The 21841-nt window shown below is 44.4% G+C and overlaps 1 long non-coding RNA gene across 1 annotated transcript in view; it reads left to right on the top strand.

Annotated features, from left to right (window-relative positions):
- Positions 1 to 4060: 4060 nt before the first annotated feature.
- LOC145353635 (uncharacterized) overlaps positions 4061 to 21841 on the top strand; it is an 81599-nt gene continuing 63818 nt past the window's right edge. The window contains exon 1 of the long non-coding RNA XR_013888750.1: positions 4061 to 4133. This is a non-coding gene — a long non-coding RNA (uncharacterized LOC145353635). The remainder of the gene's footprint in view (positions 4134 to 21841) is intronic.

Here is a 21841-nt window from a genome sequence, read left to right as displayed (position 1 = left end):
TCAGGGAGTAGGAAAAGTGAGAGTGCAGAATGTAGTGTTACAGGAATAGCGAGGTGTAGAGAAAGATCAACTTAATATAAGATAGGCCCATTCAAAAGTCTGATGGCAGCAGGGAAGGTACATGACCTCGGACTTTTGTATCTTTTCCCCAATGGAAGATGGATAAGAGTACTCTCATCCACCTTCCATTCCACTGTGGTACAGTGGTTAACACTGTTGCCGCATAGTGATTAACACTGCTGCCTCACAGTGGCAGGGAGTCAGATTCTATTCCGGACTTGGGTGACCGTCTGTGTGGAGTTTGCACATTCTCCCTGTGTCTGTGTGGGTTTCCTCCGGGTGCACCAGTTTCCTTTCACAGTTGGGATGTGTGGGATCCTTGATTATGTTGGCTGCTTTTCCAAGGCAGCAGGAACTGTAGACAGAGTCAATGGATGGAGGCTGGCTTGCATAATGGACTGGGTTACGTTCACAATGCTTTGTAGTTTCTTGCATCCTTGGTTAGAGCAGAAACCATACCAAGCCGTGGTACATCCAGTAAGAATGATTTCTACAGTAAAAATTGTATGTATCACCTGTAAAAGTTGGTGAGAGTTGTAGTGGAATGCTAAATTTCCTTAGATTGCTAAGAAAGTTGGCGGTCTTTCTTAGCTATTAACAATTTATAGTGGGTAACCACAGTTTTGCAGCTGCATTTTATTATCTACTTGTTATAAAATAACTATGAGGCAGAACAACATAAAGTTGAATTAAGCACAAGTTTATTAATGCTGCATGTGAAACAGTTTCAGCATTCTGCATTATATCAAGGATTTTTCTGAAGATATAGATTATGAAAAAAGCACCCATGATGAGATACACTAGAGACAATCATGCAGTTACAATGAAATTCAAATTGAATACTTAAGTTGTAGAAAAGACTACAATTGATTTTATTCATCTATACTATGTCATAGAAAGAATGTGTTTGCTAAAAATAAATTTCTTATTGAAATCAGTACTTTTTGTATGGGAAGAGCTGTGCCCTTTTTTTATCCTTGGAGTGTGTATTCCAGTTAAATAAATCAGCAGCAAGTATTCATGAGTTCAAAATAAAGATGATTATTTAATCATGCTCATTAATCCGAATTAATGCAACATCATACACAGTCCCATACATACGCACACAAGGATTGGATACAGATAAAGATAGTGCATTTATACAGATTCAATTAATTTGGCTTCCAGTTTTTGATTTCCAGTCTCTGATATAGCAAGTCTATCATATCTTAAATTAATTTAAGGATTGAACTTTGAATTAAGGAGCTTTTAAAGCAAAGGGTTCACAAGGTATCTTGCAGTTGAATATCTAGGAATTTTGTTCTTAGATGAAGTTTGAAACAGGAACATGTGCATAATTTTGGCTGCTTGATGATTTGTAGATAGTTTCAGAGTCTGATTCTCAGCCTGGCTGACAACTAATCGTTCTGATGGATTTGCCAGTTTCTGGGGTATTAAGCAAAGTAACTGAAAACAGCTTTGATCACCTGACGACTGTATTGACACTTCTGAGAACCACATCGTCTAGTTTGAAAAGGAGAAGACACCATGATGCAATAGGAAATTGATAGTAGCCATTGAGTTTCGATCTTCACTTTTGTCCAGTGTGAAACATCGAGACAGGTAATGTGGAAACTCGGTGAGTGGAGTTCTTGGTAATGGAGACTAATTGCAGTGGTGGGCAGCTCCATTCGTGCATTTTCCATTGACCAATGGTGGGAACTGATGCTAGATTCTGTTCATGGAACCTCATTAATTGTACACAGGCAAGTTCCCCTCCATGGTGGGCCGATAGGCATTCCATCCACCTGCCATCAGCTGGCATGTTAGGAGGTCCAGGCATCATATTTAAATACCAGCCTGGCACACTCATATCACTCTCTCCAGCCCACCTGTCTTCAAACCATTCAGAATGTCAACCACCCAAAGCGAAAAGGATAGTAGCCTCAAGAAGAAGCTTGGTCGTTGATTCAATCACTCTCTCCCTGAGACCATCACCTACAAGGCACAGATGCCACATCCAGTTTCATCTCTCGCTCACTGGAGCACCGGTTGAAGTATGGACCATTGTTGCTGTGGCTACATGAATCCCGAGCACAGCCCTGTCCGGATAGATACGACTGTGTGGCACCAGGGGTAAGGTGACCCACATATTCCCCAACCCCAGGCACACTATGGATCCAAGACAGTGACACAGCAGAGTCCATGGGTCCAGCAATTTAGTGTTGACTCTGAAGACCACGGTTGAGATAGAGGCAGGAACCGATCTGTCCTGGCAGAGTGGTGAACTGTGCCTCAGAAGCAGGGCAGCACTGTGGCAGTTGCTGCACTCATCTCAAAGTCTCTTCCCAATTGAGGACCGCCTTCTGCATGCCACTCTTTAGCAATCGGGCTTGAGACCAAAATAGATGGGTGGCATGGTAACACAGAGGTTAGCAGCACTGCTGCCTCACAGTGCCAGGGATCTGGGTTCAATTCTGGCCTTGGGTCACTGTCTGTGTGGAGTTTGCACATTCTCCCCATGTCTACGTGGGTTTCCTCCGGGGCTCCAACTTTCTCCCACAGTCCAATGATGTACGGGTTAGATAGATTATCAGACAAATTGGCAGGGTAAATGCATGGGGTTGCGGGGATAGGGCCTGGGTGGGATTGTTGTTGGTGCAGTCTCAATGGGCCGAATGGCCCCATTTTGTACTGTCAAGATTCTATGATACCAATTGGATTTGTTAACCTCCGAAAGTTGGAGCTTTTTTAAGATTATGACTTTATGTAGGTTCTGCCCTCTGAGTTGACAATGGCTGAAATTTCTCTCACTCTAAGCATAACGGGGACTTGCCAGTACCCTTTGGGAAGGTCAGTTTTACTGAGGTTGGCAGAGTGATCCACCTTATCTATACAATCCTCCATGCAAGGGGTTGGATGTTAATTAATTTTGGATCACCGCGTTTCCTTTTGGACAGTAAACGCACAGCCGTTTGATCCATTTAGTTTTGGGTCTAGTATAGTGGAGGGAAGGCTTGATTATATCATTATCTCGCATGCATCCTTTTCTGTCTGACCTGAATCAGCTTGTCGGGCTCATTCGGTAGGGGTTTGCTTTATTTGCTTTATTGATTCCCTGCGCCAGTTGGCCCCCACAGTTACCATTAAATTGCCTTAGCAGGATGGTTATATCCATCTGCTGCTCTGCTGTTAGGGCATTTAGATTTTCCAGAATTTCAAACAGTTCAAGCTGAGATAAAAGCGAAACACTATGTAAGCGAGATGCTGGAATTTGAAACAAAAACAGAAAATGCTAGAAAATCTCAGCAAGTCTGACAGCTTCTGTGTGGGGAGAATAGAGCCAATGTTTCAAGTCGAGGTGACCCTTTGTCAAAGCTGGTCTCCTTCCTCCCTGCCTCATTCACGCTGGCTATCCTATGCCATCTTTACGCTCTGGCAAACATTTACTAGTTGACTGTGCTCTCCCGCTGTGTGATATTTGATTAACGTGGTGGCATTAGCCATGTTTCTTTCTCTGGTCAGCAGTGTGGATCAGATACTTTACTTCACTGATCCACATGGCCACCTGGCGTGACTAAACTAGCGCTGAAAGGATCACTTGGCAGTGGCAGCAGTATGAGGGCCTGTTCTCCTGGCTGGAGCTCAGCCTGCCTGCCTTTTTTATGACTCACTAGGATACTTTGAAATGTTCCTTGGCCACAGCACAGATATTGAGGAGTCGCTCCTGGAACATGAACACGTACAGCAGCGGTGAGGCCATCCCCCTCAGGCTCCAAAAATTGTTTTCATTTAGTAGCTTTAAGGGACCTCGTTCCTCATGTACACAAACTAATCCAAAGGGATTGAACCCTGTGGACTCATTAGGGACGTGACAGATAGTAAGAAACCTGAACCCTTATCCCAGTCATGAATGTATTCTAGGCAATAGGTCTGAATCATAGTTTATAGGGTCTGGTAATGAGCCCTGGTTTTGAGTATAGGCTGCTGACATCAGATGGATTAGTCACTAGCCGTGAACGACCTCCTGAAACACAGGGGACATGAAACTTCTCCCCTAATCTGAATGGACCTTGTTTGGCAGGCTGTATCAGGTAAAGAACTGGGTCAGTCCCTCATCATGGCTGTGTTGTTTCTGGGGAAGGCAGGTCTGTTATATGAGGAGAGTCAGTTAGGATTTTTTTTTAAATTTCCATGGGATGTGGGGAACGCTGACTGGGCCAGCATTTATTGCCCATCCCTGATGGCATTTGAAAGCCAACCACAGTACTGTGGATCTGGGGTCACCTGTAGTTAAGTTCGGCAGATTTCCTTCCCTAAAGGACATTAGTGAGCCAGATGGGGTTTTATGACAATTGACAATGGTTTCATGGTCATTATTTGACTTTTAATTCCAGTTTTTTTTATTGAATTCAAATTTCACCATCTTCCAGGGTGGGATTTGAACCCATGTCTCCAGAGCATTACCCTCGGTGTCTGGGTTACTAGTCCAGCGACAATGCCATTATGCCATTGCCTGCAATGATTATATTAATTGCAGTTCAGAAGAGTGAGAGGGGATCTCATAGAAACTTATAAAGTTTAAATAGGATTAGACAGAGTAGATTCAGAAAGAATGTTCCTGATATTGGGGAAGTCCGGATCTAGGGACCATAGTTTTAGGACTGAGATGAGAAGAAATTTCTTCACCAAGGGAGTGGTGAATCTGCAGAATTCACTACCATAGATAGTAGTTGAGGCCAAAACATTGTGTGATTTCAAGAAGAAAAAAAAATAGATATACCCCATTGGGACTAAAGAGTCCAAGAGATGTGGGGAGAAGATGAGATCAAGATATTGAATTTGATGATCAGCCATGATCAAAGTGAATGGCAGAGCAGGTTTGAAAGGCTAAATGGCCTAGTCCTGCTTCTAGTTTCTATCTTCTATGTTTTTGAGAGAAAAGACAATGAACAAAGAACAAAAAAAATTACAGCAAAGGAACAGGTCCTTCGGCCCTCCAAGCCTGTGCCAATCATGCTGCCCGACTGAACTAAAACCCCCGACTCTTCTAGGGACCATATCCTTCTATTTCCATCCTATTCATGTATTTGTCAAGAAGCCCCTTAAAAGTCACTATTGTATCTGCTTCCACTACCTCCCCCAGCAGCCACCAGGCATCCACCACTCACTGTGTAAAAACTTGCCTTGTACATCTCTTTTAAACCTTGCCCCTCACACCTTAAACCTATGCCCCCTAGTAATTGACCCTTCCACCCTGGGAAAAAGCTTCTGACTATCCACTCTGTCTATGCCTTTCATAATCTTGTAGACTTCTATCAGATTGCCCCCTCAACCTCCATGGCTCCAGTGAGAACAAACCAAGTTTCTCCAGCCTCTCCTCATAGCTAATGCGCTCCATACCAGGACACATCCTGGTAAATCTTTTCTGTATCCTCTCCAAAGTCTCCATACCTTTCTGGTAGTGTGGCGACCAGAATGGAACAGTATATTCCAAGCACGGCCTAATTAAGGTTCTATAAAGCTGCAACATGACTTGCCAATTTTTAAACTCAATGCCCCGGCTGATGAAGGCAAGCCTTCTTGACTACCTTCTCCACCTGCATTGTCACTTTCAGTGACCTGTGTGCCTGTACACCCAGATCCCTCTGCCTATCAATACTCTTTAGGGCTTTGCCATTTACTGTATATTTCCTATCTGTATTAGACTTTCCAAAGTGCATTACCTCACATTTGTCTGGATTAAACTCCATCTGCTATCTCTCCCCGCAAGTCTTCAACCAATCTATATCCTGCTGTATCCTCTGATGTTCCTAATCGCTATCCGCAAATCCGTTAACCTTTGTGTTGTCCGCAATCTTACTAATCAAGCCAGTTACTAATCAAGACCATTTACTTATCAAACACTTGAAAACCACTTACTAATCAAGACCTTGGAGAATCGAGTGATCAGGTTCCTAGTGGCAATGGGCTACTAATAGTTTTTGCATAGAAGCACTACATAGTCTATCAGGATTTACTCAAAGGATTCCCCATGGGTGTTGGTCTGCGAGGGGCAGGTTTAATTGTGGCCTGGAGTTTTCTTGCAGCCTGACAGGTATTTTAGGTTTTGTTACATGTGGCTAAATTGGACTGGGGGTGAGGCCATAAAAGTGCCTGTTTATGAAGGTTAATGTTTTAGGGGAAATTACATTGTAGTAATATCAATGAACTAGTAATCCAAAGGCCCTGGCTAATATTTTGAGGAGCATGAGTTTAAATCTCACTACACCATCTTGTGGAATTTAAATTCAATTATTAAATCTGGAATATAAAGCTAAGGCGGAATTTTCCTGCTGCCACGGGAATGGTAGCCAGTGGAGGTGGGGTGGGGGCGCGTTGCGGACCATGCAAAGGTCCATTGACCTTTGGTGGGATTCTCCGGTCTGGGGACGAGTGTGGCTGGAAAATTCCATCCCTAGATTCAGTAACGATGACCATGAAACTATCATTTTCGCTTGCAAAAATCCATCTATTTCACTAATGTCCTTTAAAGAAAGAAATCTGCCTTCCTTACTTGGCCTGGTCGATGTGTGACTCCAGAGCCGCAGCAATGCGGTCGCCTCTTAAATACCTTCTGAAATGGTTCACCAGCTGTTCAGTTCAGTGCCAGCAATGCCCATATCTCATGAAGGAATAAACATCTCCAGTCATGGGGAATACCATCAGAAATTTAAAAGATTTTGTTATGTTAAGCTGGATATCTGGATACAGATGTAGTTTTAAATGATCTATTTTTGTATCTATGGGTATTTTTTTTTTCCCCATAAAAAATTACAGTGAATAATGGAGGGGCATGTGATGTGTGGTTTCTGTATGATGTGGGAACTGGTGGACCCCAGGGTCCTTCCCAGTGACCATGTCTGTAGTAAGTGCAGGTTGCTGGAGGAGCTCCAGCTCAAGGTGGATGAGCTGGCCTCTGAGCTACAGACACTGAGGCTCATCAGGGGGAGAGAGGGTGCCATTGTCAATGGGGTGCAAGTGACATCCACCCCTGCTAGACTGGCTAAATCTAAGGGTCAGGGACAAAAGGGGGCTGCTGGGAGGAGGAAGGGGGGTGAGGAGCGGAGGCCTCAGCCTCTTAATCTGCATAACAGGTTTGAGGTTCTTGCTTCCAGTCTGGAAGAGGACGAGGCAGGTGAGGTTGGTGAGCAAACTGCACACGGTACAGTGATGCAGCAGGACATAGGCAAAGAGAAGGCGAAAAGGAACGTAGTAGTGATTGGGGATAGTGGGGTGAAGGGTATTGACACTGTCCTTTGTCACAATGACAAAGTGCACAGAAGGGTGTGTTGTCTGCCTGGTGCTCGGGTACAGGATGTCGCAGCTGGGCTGCAGAGGAATCTGGAGTGGGAGGGTGAGAACCCGGTCGTTGTAGTACATGTGGGTGCCGGCGACGTAGGCAAAGTACGGACTGAGGATCTGGGGAGGGAGTATGAAAAGCTGGGAATGGAATTAAAGAGTAGAACCGACAAGGTGGTCGTCTCTGGGCTACTGCCTGAACTGAGTGCAGACGGACGTAGGGTTGACAGGATAAAGGAAGTGAATGGGTGGCTCAGGGATTGGTGTGGGAGGAATGGGTTCGAATTTATGGGGCATTGGCACCAGTATTGGGGTAGGTGGGACTTGTTCGGGCGGGATGGGGTGGGTCTGAACCGTGCTGGGACCAGAGTGTTGGCGAATCGAGTAAAGAGGACTGTAGACAGGGCTTTAAACTAATTAGGGGGGGGGAGGGTGCGAGGGTAGGTGACCTTACGAGGTCTAAAGTTAAGGATAGGGTACAGGTAAGGGAAGAGGCCGAGGATGTCCCAATTGGTGGCGTTACGGCAAATAGGGTCCAGGTGAAGGCTGGGATGAAAGCGCTTTATCTGAATGCACGAAGCATTCGGAATAAAGTGGATGAGCTGGTGGCGCAGATCGACACAAATGGATATGATCTGGTGGCCATTACAGAGACGTGGCTGCAAGGTGACAGGGACTGGGAGATGAATGTACAGGGCTATCAAGTGTTTAGGAAGGATAGGCAGGAGGAAAGAGGGGGTGGCGTAGCTCTGCTGATTAAGGATAGTATCAAGGTGGTAGCAAGGGATGATATCGGAGCCAAAGAGCAGAAAGTGGAATCGTTGTGGGTGGAGATTAGGAACAGCAAAGGGAGGAAGACGCTGGTGGGTGTCGTCTATAGGCCCCCGAATAATGATCTGGAGGTGGGGCGGGCTGTTAACACGCAAATAAGTGCGGCGTGCAGGAATGGGACGGCAGTAGTTATGGGAGATTTCAATCTGCATATTGATTGGTCGACCCATGTTGGACGAGGTGGGCTCGAGGAGGAGTTCTTGGAATGCTGCCGGGATAATTTCCTTGAACAGTGTGTGTTGGAGCCGACGAGGGAGCGAGCTATCTTGGATCTGGTGCTATGTAATGAGGCGGGTAGAATTAGGGACCTTGCGGTGAAGGATCCTCTTGGAGAGAGTGATCATTGCATGGTGGAGTTTCTGTTGCAGATGGAGGAGGAGAAAGTGGGTTCCCGGACACGCGTCCTTTGTTTGAATAGAGGGGAGTATGGTAGGATGAGAGAAGAATTGGCGAATGTGGACTGGGGGAGCGCGTTGGAAGGTAGGTCTGCTGAGGAGCAGTGGAGGATCTTTAAGGAGATCTTTCTTGGTGCTCAGCAGAAATTTATTCCGATGGTCAAAAAGGACAGTAGGAGGAGAGGTAATAAGCCGTGGATAACAAAGGAGGTGAAGGAAAGTGTTAAATTAAAAGCGGAGGAATTTAGAGTAGCTAAGAGCAGTGGGCGAGAAGAGGATTGGGAAAGGTTTAAATGTCAACAAAGATTGACAAAGAAGTTGATAAAGGAGGGTAGGAGAAGCTATGAAGCTGGGCTAGCGCTTAATATAAAAAAGGATAGCAAGAGTTTTTATAAATATATAAAAAGGAAGGGGCTGGCTAGGGTGAACGTTGGTCCTTTAGAGGATGAGAAAGGGGACCTAGTGGTAGGGGATGGGGATATGGCTAAGGTATTGAATAACTTTTTTGTTTCTGTCTTCACGGAGGAGGACGTGAATAATTTGCCGGGTGTTAGCGATGGAAAGGTGGTAGGACTGGAGGGTCTTAATGACATTACTGTTACTAGAGAGGTGGTGCTCGACAGACTGGAGGGGCTGATTGTGGACAAGTCCCCAGGACCGGATGGAATGCATCCGAGGGTTCTGAAAGAAATGGCGGAGGTTATAGTGGATGCCTTGGTGGTTATTTTCCAGACGTCGCTGGATTCCGGGGAAGTGCCGGAAGATTGGAAAACGGCTAATGTTACGCCGTTGTTTAAGAAGGGTGCCAGGCAAAAGGCAGGGAATTATAGGCCGGTTAGTTTAACGTCTGTGGTAGGTAAAATGTTGGAATCCGTCATTAAGGAGGAAATTGCGAGGCATCTTGAAGGGAATTGCTTGATAGGGCAGACGCAACACGGTTTCATTAAAGGGAAGTCGTGTCTGACAAATTTACTGGAGTTCTATGAGGATGTGTCTAGGGCAGTGGATAGAGGAGAGCCGGTGGATGTGGTCTTTCTGGATTTTCAGAAGGCGTTTGACAAGGTACCTCACAAGAGGTTATTGCAGAAGGTCAGGGGACATGGAGTTGGGGGTAGGGTGTTAGCGTGGATAGAGGATTGGTTGTCAAATAGGAGGCAGAGAGTGGGGGTCAATGGGTGCTATTCGGATTGGCGGTTGGTGACTAGTGGGGTGCCCCAGGGGTCGGTGCTGGGGCCTCAGCTATTTACCATTTATATAGATGATCTGGAGGAGGGAACCGAGTGCAGGGTGTCGAAATTTGCTGATGACACCAAGATTGGGGGAAAGGCAAATTGTGCGGAGGGTGTGGAGAGTCTGCAGAAGGATCTAGATAGGCTGGGCGAATGGGCCAGGAAATGGCAAATGGAATTTAATGTTGGCAAGTGTGAGGTGGTCCACTTTGGTAGGAAGAATGGTAGGAAGGACTATTACTTACGTGGCGAAAAACTGCAGCAGGCGACGGTGCAGAGGGACCTCGGGGTCCTTGTGCATGAGTCGCAAAAACCCAGCTTGCAGGTGCAGCAGGTGGTCAGGAAGGCGAATGGGATGCTGGCCTTCATAGCGAGGGGGATTGAATATAAAAGTAGGGAGGTCTTGCTGCAGCTGTATAGGGCATTGGTGAGGCCGCAGCTGGAGTACTGTGTGCAGTTTTGGGCGCCGTACTTACGCAAGGATATTTTGGCCCTGGAGGGAGTGCAAAGGAGGTTTACTAGGCTGATACCGGAGTTGAGGGGATTGAGCTATGAGGAGAGGCTGAATAAACTAGGCTTGTACTCGTTAGAGTTTAGAAGAATGAGGGGAGATCTCATTGAGACGTATAAGATGATGAATGGGATGGATAGGATAGAGGTGGAGAGACTCTTCCCGCTCAAAAAAGACAGTAGGACTAGGGGGCACAGCCTCAAGATAAAGGGGAGGCGGTTTAGAACGGAGTTGAGGAGGAACTTCTTCACTCAAAGGGTGGTGAATCTCTGGAATTCTCTGCCCGTTGAAGTGGTGGAGGCTGCCTCGCTAAATATTTTTAAGAAGCAGGTTGATGGGTTCTTGATAAGAGAGGGGATTAAGGGTTATGGGGAGAGGGCGGGAAAGTGGAACTGAGCCACGACAGATCAGCCATGATCTTATTGAATGGCGGGGCAGGCTCGAAGGGCTAGATGGCCTACTCCTGCTCCTATTTCTTATGTTCTTATGTTCTTATGAAACAAGGTATAGCTTTAAGTCAGTTTATTTTCATGTTTCTGTATAAGAAAGGATTAAAACTTTAATCAGCTTCATTTTAAACAAAGATGCCTGCATGTCTGAGGGTTTTGGTCACTTTAAACTGTGCCAGAATTGTACTTAAAGCGTTAATGGTATGAAAATAGGTTAGAAAGAAATTTTGAGCTCATTTTAAACCAGATCCAGGACAAGCTAGACAGCGCAAGGTAGCAGATTTCTTAAAGGAATAAAATAAAGTCCAGAAACCAGGGAGCTGGGACAAAAATGATATCTCAGGAAAACAGTGAAGTTAAAGAACAAAAAGTCAGACAAGGTCCTGTTGGGAGATGTTAATGTAAATAGCAGCAAAAGAGCTCTGAGTAGAGGAGACAGCTGCAGGAATCAGATTTAAAGTTGGAAGCCACATCTAAGATAAATCATAAGTTTGGTGACATTTTAATACAGCCTGTGAAGCAGTAGTGTTCTGTTAGCATGGCTAGGTACCTGAGGGATTGTGTGGAAGCTTGAATGCATGTGGCAATCCAAGGCAGAGAAATACTGGAAGGGGAGATTGAAATTCTGGAAATGGATCCTTGTTGATCGTATCTAAGAGAAAGCATTGTTTGGGAAAAAATTCTAAGTTGTGCTTTTTTAATCGAGTGAATTTTGGAAATACTTGTGTGAAAGTTAGAGTTCCAGTGAGACCAGTTAGCTACAATGCAACAAGCATCAAAATCAAATCAAATCAATTCTGTACTGCAGGATTCTATGAATACTGACATGAGGCTAATTTGTCAGAATGGTCCTTTTCTGTGCTATATCTGATGTAATATAATACCACTGTTCTCTAGAGCCTTCCTGCTTGGTACTAGCACATCAATTACTTGCTTACTGGCAAATATGGAGGCAGCCACTCGTTTTTGTCTTGCAGCCTCAGCAGTGGCAGTATCTGTAGCTGGCCCTCTGATTGGGCCTTCGGCAGAGAGAGACAGGCTGCTGCTCCTCTGCACAGGCTTGGTATCTGCATTTTTCCCTGACCTTGGTACCCATGGCTTGTCGCTAAGACAGTAAGAAGTCTCGCAACATCAGGTTAAAGTCCAACAGGTTTTCTTGGTAGCAAAAGCCACTAGCTTTCGGAGCACTAGCTGCCCCTTCGTCAGGTGAGTGGGAGATTAAAGGGGAGAGTAAACCTGGTGTTGTGAGACTTCTTACTGTGTTTACCCCAGTCCAACTCCATATCATGATTGCTGTTAAGATCCAGCTCAAATCTAGTTGCTGCCATCTCCCCTGCACTTACTGACATATGTCACCTTGCTTTTAAACTTCTTGTCCTTGTTTTCAGATTGCTCCACAGTCTCATTCTTTCCTATCTCTGTTCTTTCCTTCAAACACCCAGCCCCAGCTGCATGCTTCCGTTCATGTCCAGCCACTCATAAGAACATAAGAACATAAGAAATAGGAGCAGGAGTAGGCCATCTAGCCCTTCGAGCCTGCCCCGCCATTCAATAAGATCATGGCTGATCTGTCGTGTCTCAGTTCCACATTCCCGCCCTCTCCCCATAACCCTTAATCCCCTTGCCTATCAAAAACCTATCAACCTGCGACTTAAAAATATTTAGCAAGGCAGCCTCCACCACTTCAACGGGCAGAGAATTCCAGAGATTCACCACCCTTTGAGTGAAGAAGTTCCTCCTCAACTCCGTTCTAAACCGCCCCCCCTTTATCTTGAGGCTGTGCCCTCTAGTCCTAAAAGCCCTCTAGTCCACTCATCCTTGCTTTTCATTTTTCCACTATTGGGGACTTTACCTTCTGCATGTGCCCTACGCTCTGGAATTCCCTTCATAAAGTTTTCGGTCACATGTACTGACGTTTCTTAATGTGGATCGGTGTCGAATTTTATTTCATAATGGCCCTGTGTAGTGTCTTAAAATGTTTTACAAAAGCACTATGTAATACTAATTGTTGGTTACCAAGATTGTACCAAGAGAACTGCAGGTGAGGGCTTCAAAAGTTTGGCAGTAGATAGAGGATTGGATAAATTATTCCATGTGTTAGAGGTTTGATATATGACACTGAATTTTCAGGTGAGGAAAATAAAGGGATATCATTGATAAAAGAGGCAGTATTATTTTGTTTCCTTTATCACAGATCCAAGTGTCTTGGGTACAGCTGCATTTTGCTTGTGATAAGTTAATTTGCAACCAGTGGATTGGGAGTAAAGACGCTTACTAATCTGCAAAGACAACTCTGAGTTTATACCAGAGCGTAACTGACAACTGCAGAAGCAAATCTGCCAGGACCACCACTTAAAGAATTAACTAAATGTTATTTTAATTATAATCAATCATTTGAGAACTATAACATGTCTTAACCACATCATTCCTCTTTCTCTGATTCTTTTTTTGCAATGGGCTCATAATAAATGCTGAATTACTCTATCGTGGTGATTCAATTCATTCAGGATGGGAGCAGGGTGGCAATCAATCAGTTTATGATGCATAGCTCCCATAAGAATAACTCTACCACTGTTCACTCAGTGATCAGCTAACAGAGACAGAGAAACTGGAACTGGATTCTTCTGTTTCAATTTTTTAAAAATTTGTTCATGGCACGTGAGCGGTTAGCATTGCTGGCTGGGCCAGCATTTATTGCCCATCCTTGAGGACAAAAAAGTTGCTGTGGATCTGGAGTCATATGTAGGCCAGGCCGGTTAAGGGCAGCAGATTTCCTTCCCTGAAGGACATTGGTGAACCACGTTGGTTTTTTACAACAATCGACAATGGTGTCATGGTCATCATTAGACTTTTAATTCCAGATTTTTATTTGGGGGGCACAGGTTTAAGGTGAGAAGGGAGAAATACAAAGGGGTCCAGAGGGGCAATTTTTCACGCAGAGGGTAGTGAGTGTCTAGAGCAGGCTGCCAGAGGCAGTAGTAGAGGCGGGTACAATTTTGTCTTTTAAAAAGTATTTAGACAGCTACATGGTAAGATGGGTATAGAGGAATATGGGTCAAATGCAAGCAACTGGGGCTACCTTAGTAGTAAAAACAGGGTGGCATGGACAAGTTGGGCCAAAGGGCATGTTTCCATGCTGCAAACCTCTATGACTCTAATTCAAATTTCATCATCTGCCATAGTGGGATTTGAACCCATGGCCCCAGTGCATTACCTTGGGTCTCTGCAAAACTAGTCCAACAACAATACCAATATATCACCATCTCCCCTTAAATTAAAGAATAGTAAATCTAGGTAACGGGAACACTCAGCAGCCTAGGGACTACATTCTTAGATGTTGACACAGAGAACATTGGACCAGATTCTGTGGCCTCCCAGTCACATGCTTCCTGCCGGCGGGAGATGGCGTGATGTTTGCCAGCAGTGGGATTCTCTGGTCCCGCCGCTGTCAATAGGAATTCCATTGATGTCACCCCACGCCTGTGGGAAACCCATGGGCGGGTTGTGTTGCTGCAGGGACCAGGGAATTTCTCTGGCGTGGATGGCCATTGTTTTTGGGGTTTTTTTTTCCAGTATTGTGCAATGGAAACCAATTATCTGTTATGCTTAGAAACTTCTTAACATTTTCCTTCTGTCTACCCGGACATATTCACTTGTTGCCTCTTACAGTTGTTGTTGAGCTTTTTATCTTCCCCCATTATTGCTCTTCGTGACACATTTAATTCTAGTTTCCATTATTACCCTTCCTCAAATTCTGCAATTAGCTATTCAATGAGCATGCCATTAGTTAACACAGATAAAGAAATATATTAATTATCAAATTCAGCTTATCTTTGGTTTAAAAGTCAACTTTTTCAATAATTTCAAATCTGCTACAACTGAATTAAACCTTCTTATTTTAGATTTATTTTAGAGTAATAAGAGATGTATTCCAAAAAAATTAACAACCTTTCGAATGCTTCATCTTTTAGTTCTTGACATTCTCCAGTACCTGCTGAGATTTAGCAATTTGAATACAACCTCATCTCATAGTTTGATTTGTATTCTGTCCAAATTCTATACTTTCAAATTTACATTAACTGGTCCAAATTTAATTAGTTGGAAGTTCTAAAATACTTGCTATATCTTTTCTCTGCAGTAAACTGACGTAGTTTCTCTTTTAAAGTCTTGGCTGTGTTTGTTTAGCTTTTCCAAAAGCAACCAGTTTGCAACCACTTGAGTTAATTAAACATTTGTTCCTGTCATACGGAACCCTCAGCTGCTGAAGCGACTTTGATTCCATTTTTAGTTACCGGTGATGTGGGTGTTGCTGAAATGAAACACACTAGGATTTTATTAAAGTAATACAGTGTATCAAATTTCAAGGGAGTTTCTATTCCATTGCCTCCTGCAGCTCCTTTACTAGTCTTAATAATTACAGTTCTTTTATTTAGGTTTAAACACCAGGATTATGCATGCTTCATATGTTAATGAGATAGAACTATTAATTCAGGTCACTGATCCAAAATTGTGCCAGACTTTCAATTTTCCTGGATGTTGGATTACTTGCCAGTGGAAACAACCTTTGTTTCCGGGGAGAATAAAACTGATGTCACAAGTAGGCTTACCTTAACACTGCAATGAAGTTACAGTGAAGCTCCCCTAGTCGCCACACTCCGGAACCTGTTCAGGTACACTGAGGGAGAATTTAACATGGCCAGTGCACCTAACCAGCGCATCTTTCGGACTGTGGGAGGAGACCGGAGCACCCGGAGGCAATCCACGCAGGCACAGAGGGGTTATCTGCAGACTCCACACAGAGAGTCACCCAAGCTGGGAATTGAACCTGGGTCCCTGGCACTGTGAGGCAGCCACTGCACCACCGTGCCGCCAACAATTAAAGACTTGAACATTCTATCGTCCAATACCACTTGCTATATGTTACTTTGCAGATGTTTGTTTTCTGCCCAGTGCTATCTGCATCTCCTGATTTTTGTTTTCCCCTGACAGAGTTTTTATTTTCCAGACAGGCACTGCTTTGGCTGAACATTTCCTTTCAGTTGTAATCCTTTGTCACAATTGTCCCTTGCTCATTGACAGCCCACTCTATACTTCATGTTGAAATTCTTTCTCTTGTCTCTGACTAACAGAATGGAAAGGATGTTAATCTTGCTTTTATCGATTGTTCGTGAAGTCAAGAGGCTTTTGGCAGATGATTCTGGTGGCATCGAGCTGTGTGAGAAAATGGCTGGCCCTCTGTCTCCTCAAGATGTTTACAATCAACTTTACTACTACTTCTTCATCTTAAATATAATGTCAGCGGAAAGATTTATTCTACTCTTGAAATTGAATCAGCAGTCTGAGAAATGACTTGTTGGTGATATGACTGTCTGCATCATTGAAAGAGTTTTAACTGTCACAAGATGGTCTCTGTAGTAACATCCCTTTTGCTGAACTCAAAGACGCTGATTATAAATCCAGACCGGTGAGAGGAGAAGTGAGTGCGAAGTTCACTCACTGCTGTAGAATTCAGGCCTGGGCTGTACCTACTGACCCTCAGTTAACATGCTGCTGGTTCCCTTCCTGCCCAGAACAGGTGGGAAGTTAGCCTGGAAATCGCATTGGCAGCTGGAAATTTGAAAGGCCCGAGACCCAGGGTAAGGCTCGGGTGGAACCTGTGGTAGCGTAGGCCTGAACTTCCAGCAGGGGCTTAAAGAATCAAACTTATTCCTCTCAAGCCCACAAAATAAGTGCAAAACTTACCTGTTTGTCTTCCTTCAACTGCTCGGTGGGCTTTATGTCTCCCTTCAGCCTAGTTGTTGGGAATCTTCCAGCAGCTGGTCAAAACTGTGGTCAGGCCCCAATACTTTACTCTGCATGTAGGGTGGCATGGTAGCACAGTAGTTAGCACTGCTGCCTCACAGCACCAGGGACTTGGGTTCAATTCCTCGCTTGGTCACCGACTGTGCGGAATCTGCATGTTCTCCCCGTATCTGCATGGGTTTCCTCTGGTTTCCTCCCACAGTCCGAAAGACATGCTGGTTAGGTACATTGGCTGTACTAAATTCTCCCTCAATGTACCCAGACAGGCGCCAGAGTGTGGCGACTAGGAGACTTTCACAGTAACTTCATTGCAGTGTTAATGTAAGCCTACTTGTGACACTAATAATTAATAAATGTGTAAAGAAGTTTCCACGGCTTTCAGCTTCAAGTTGTTCAGCAGACCTAATTGCAGAAGACACAGAAATTGTGAATACACAAGTGGATACCTACCAGCTACAGCAAGCTTTGTTTAATTTAGCACATGGCTAAAATATCATGTGTACATCTTCTCTGAAACTGACACAGTTATGCAATTGGTGAAAATATATCACATTACTTTGGACAAATCAAAATGCAAAATAGTGCATCTGCTACAAGATTAAAACACTGAGGGGAGAAGATAGCTGCAGAGTCTCAAAACTGTAAACTTCAGGTAAATCCTCTAATGTCACTTTTTAGTCCAACACACATGTTTCATCAACCAACTTGTAAATTCAGTTGAGACATGTAAGCACTTTTTATATACAAGATGGTAAACAGAGTTGGGAGGGAGACTTCAGTAACTTTCTGAACAAAACAATCGAGCAGGTTTGTGTCGGCAACTCCATCATGGTAGTCGACATGGGAAGATGGAATGGGAAGAATTGACAGGAAGGTACGACCAGAAATCATGACCGCAGCATGTACTTACAATCCGTAAACAGAGAGCGCTATCATGTAAACAGTTGAGGCAGTCTGAAACCTGCCTATGGTTGGCAAAAAAAAGATACTTTATCATGGGAAAAAAAATCTGAATTTCTATAGAGCCTTTCATGGGCTCAGGACATCCCAATGCACTTTGCAGCCAATGTTGATGTGTAGTTGTTTGTAAATTGGTTTACAAGACAGATAATGTGTGCGAGCTCTCACAAACACCAATGTGAAAATGACCAGATAATCCTTTTTGTGAATGGTGATGATTGAGGAATAACTATTGGCCAATGCAGTGGGAAATAATTTTGCTGCTGTTCTTCAGAATCAAGATGTGGAGATGCCGGCGTTGGACTGGGGTAAACACAGTAAGAAGTCTCACAACACCAGGTTAAAGTCCAACCAGTTTTTTGATAGTAAACTCACAAGTTTTTGGAAACAGTGTTCCTTCGTCAGGTGTGTGGAAGAACCACACACCTGACGAAGGAACACCATTTCCAAAAGCTGGTGGGATTACTATCAAATAAACTGGTTGGACATTGACCTGGTGTTGTGAGACTTCTTACTGTCTTCAGAATCAAGCCATGAATTATTTTTACCCACCTGAGAGTTTCGGCCTATACTCTCTGGAATTTAGAAGAATGAGGGGAGATCAAATTGAGGTTATATAAGATGATAAAAGAACCTTAGAACCATAGAAGGTATGGATAAAGTAGACCTGGTGGGGATGCTTCCTCTTGTGGGGCATTCTAGGATGAGAGGTCTTCAGGTAAGGAGTAGCAAATTTAAAACAGAATTGAGGAGAAACTGCTTCTCCCAAAGGGTTGTGAATCTGTGGAATTCGCTACCCCAAAGTACAGTGGATGCTGGGACAGTGAATACATTTAAGGAGGATTAGGTTTTTAATTGAGAATGGGTTGAAGGGTTATGGGGAGAAGGCAGGAAAATAGGGATGAGGAGCCTATCAGCCATGATTGAATGGTGGAGCAGACTCGAATGGGCCAAATGGCCTAATTCTGCTCCTATATTCTATGAACCTGTGAGACAGCAGAAGCCTTGGTTGAAAACCACATCTGAAAGTGTCGTCCTGTGACAGTACAGCACTCCTTCAGTACTGCCAACCAAGGCACAAATGGTACGCTAGGATTTTACCTGGGGAATCTTCTCGATTCCCAGTCTCCATTGTGTCTTCGCCATTTGCCATTCATTTTAGGATCTTAACGAAGAATTGACAAAACTCTCCAAAGTGAGTTTGACAAATGGGCAACCATTTGAATTCAAGTAATCAACTTTTGGTTGGAAGTTTAAGTGCTTAAATGCTCAGCCTCTGGGTCATCCATTATCTAAATCATTTAGGAGGTGAGATTTGGCAGTTTTGTCCCTGTGCTCTTGGCTATACGTCATCTAGCTTGAGCAAACCACTTCAAGTGAAGGAAAACAGCTGACAGGCAAATCTTGTGACAACTGCATTCCCACTGAATTAATGACCTAGAAATCGAACAATATCCTTCCATTTAATCATACACCATGACAAAACTTCCACCAACTGCTGTTACTTTACAGATGAGACATAACCTTCAATAACAAAAGCTATAGAATTGATTATCCCCCCACCCATGTTTGATGTATTGCAATAATATTACTGCTGGTCTTAATCAATGTTCTTGAAGAACAGTTTTCTGGGAAATAATCACATATATTCGTATTCCATTGGAATACACCTTAAAAAGTGCTTTGGGGTAATATTTGGTTTGAGAAGATACCATCAAATATTTAAAAGTGAAATCAAATTTTAAGAGGGACGCTCTGATTTGTTGAGTATTGGAACTCTTTAGATGGCTGTGTGTTAGTAAATTCCATTACTTACTTCCCTGAGGACAGCACGGTGGTTAGCACTGCCGCCTCACAGCGCCAGGGTTTGATTTCGGGCTTGGGACACTGTCTGTGTGGAGCTTGCACATTGTCCCCGTGTCTGCATGGGTTTCCTCCCACAGTCTGAAAGACATGCTTGGTTTGTTGCACTGACCTGAACAGGCACGGTGCGTGGCGACCAAGGGAATTTCAGAGTCAGTTCATTGCCATATTAATCTTAGCCTTATTTGTGACTAATAAATAAACGTGAACTTTAAGAACTCCACAATTATCAAATTAGCTTCCCGTCAGACAGCATTGCAAATAATTTAACAAAGCTTAGCAAGTTGAAATGGTACACTTTTACATGGATGTAATTTCATGACATGAGCCAATTAGAGGAATAAACTGGCAGTCGAGCATTATAGGCCCGGAGTAATGCTGATCAAGCAGTTTGCTACCACCTGAGTCACGAAACTATTTATACCTCAACCAACAATGCTAAACTAAATAAATTTTATCTGGTTGTTATTTGTGGGACCCTGCTCTGTGCAGATTGGCTATCACATTTTCTTACATTGCTACAGTGACTACATTTGCTTTCAGTTGCTTTGCGATAGCAGAAGATTGTTGAAAGTTCTACACAAATGCAAGTCTTACTTTCTTTTTAAACAACACAATCACGTTCCAGACTCCAGGTTACTCCTTAAAAAAAGAACACCGGAGCCTCAGCAAGTGGAGGCTGGAGTTCTGGGGCTTTTTCAATCCGAGTTAGGAACCTGGTGCCCGATCATTTCCAGGTTCCAGACTGGCATCATATCTGTGTCACTCGCAGGACATTACTATAATAATTCCGCGAAGGCCACTCTTCCATCACCAAAAACCCTTCAATAATAATACAGGGAAGTCATGCACGTCAATACTCAGGGACCTATACGATACGGGTCCGGGTTGAAGCAATGAATTTTAAACTCCCCCTCTCCTTCAGGTGCTCAGGGCAGCATGGTGATACAGTGGTTAGTATTGCCACCTCACAATGCCAGGGACCTGGGTTTAATTGCCAGCTAGGGTGACTGTCTGTATGGAGTTTGCACATTCTCCCCATGTCTGCATGGGTTTCCTCCGGGTGCTCCGGTTTCCTCCCACAGTCCAAAGATGTGCAAGTTAGGTGGATTGGCCATGCTAAATTCTCCCTCAGTGTACCCGAACACGCGCCGGAGTGTGGCGACTCGGGGATTTTCACAGTAACTTCATTGCCGTGTTAATGTAAACCTACTTGTGACACTAATAAGTACTCACTTCTCATTGGGTGAGCCAACACCCACTCAATAAGGGGGTTTGTACCCCATGGGGAAAGCTATTGATGAACCCCCATGCCCTTCATGGCTATCGTAACAGCTAACTTCAAATGCAAGTCACCTACTTGGGCTGGAGGTGACTTGTTGCCCAATTAATGGTACCGAGCGCTGCCAAGAGGCAGAAACTAACTTCAGAGTACAACCCTCAAGGATGGATAGCAGCCACGACTGTGCCGGCTACCATCTAGTAAATGAATGGAGGTGGGAGATCCAAGGACCATCAGCCTTACGGCACAGAAAAAGGGCCAAGTAGCTAACAGAAGTATACAGCGCCCGTCCTGAAACAGTTATCCTTTCTGACAAAGATGTTTCTTCAAAATAAACATTATTTAATGGCGCCCTGCATTGCACCCGAACATGTACCAGGGATTTTCACAGTAACTTCATTGCAGTGTTAATGGAAGCCTATTTGTAACACGAATAAATAAACTTTAAACTAAAGCTCTTTGGCTGTACCAATCTGTGATTTCAGAAGTGTTTTCTCGCCCATTCCCTGCCTGTTAATCTCCTCAAGGAGTTAGTAGGCAGGAAGTGAGTGGGCTCCTGGCTCCCCAACCCCACAGCTACCCAATCCCAACATCATCTTAAAAATAGCAGCGTGCCCTGGAGTCGCTGGGAGTTTGTTGCCATCCAGGAGCACATTTTTCAAAGCATATCCTCACCAATCTCACCCCCACGGATGATCGAACATCGTGACCCTGACTATTGTGGTGACGTCCAACTGAGAAGCTCCACCCAATGAAACTGAGTGAGCCTCCACTGTTCCCCAACACCCTTCACCATCAACCCTCGCTACCACCCCTCCAAAACCCTCCCATCACCCCCATCACCACATTACCCCCATCACCCTTCACCCCCATCACACCACCCATTGCACCACTCATCATCTCCACCCACCATCCCCCCTTCATCTCCACTCAGCAACCCCATCCACCCCTCACCATCACCCGCCCTGCATCCCCCGGTCACACCCCTAGCCCCCAACCCACCACCACTGCTGCAGTGAATGGGAGACTAAAGCACCATCTTCTGAATATTGAGTTGATATCAAGTGTCGACGAGTTGGGTAATTGATGACTCCATCTCCCCAACCAGTGGATGCAGTTTGTCTCCCTGCTGATCAAGT

The sequence above is a fragment of the Carcharhinus amblyrhynchos genome, chromosome 16 (assembly GCF_965287045.1).
Source record: "Carcharhinus amblyrhynchos chromosome 16, sCarAmb.v2.hapA, whole genome shotgun sequence".
Classification (NCBI taxonomy): Eukaryota; Metazoa; Chordata; class Chondrichthyes; order Carcharhiniformes; family Carcharhinidae; genus Carcharhinus; species Carcharhinus amblyrhynchos.
The sequence above is the reverse complement of the archived record's forward strand: the minus strand, read 5'-3'. Positions and strand labels throughout refer to the sequence as shown.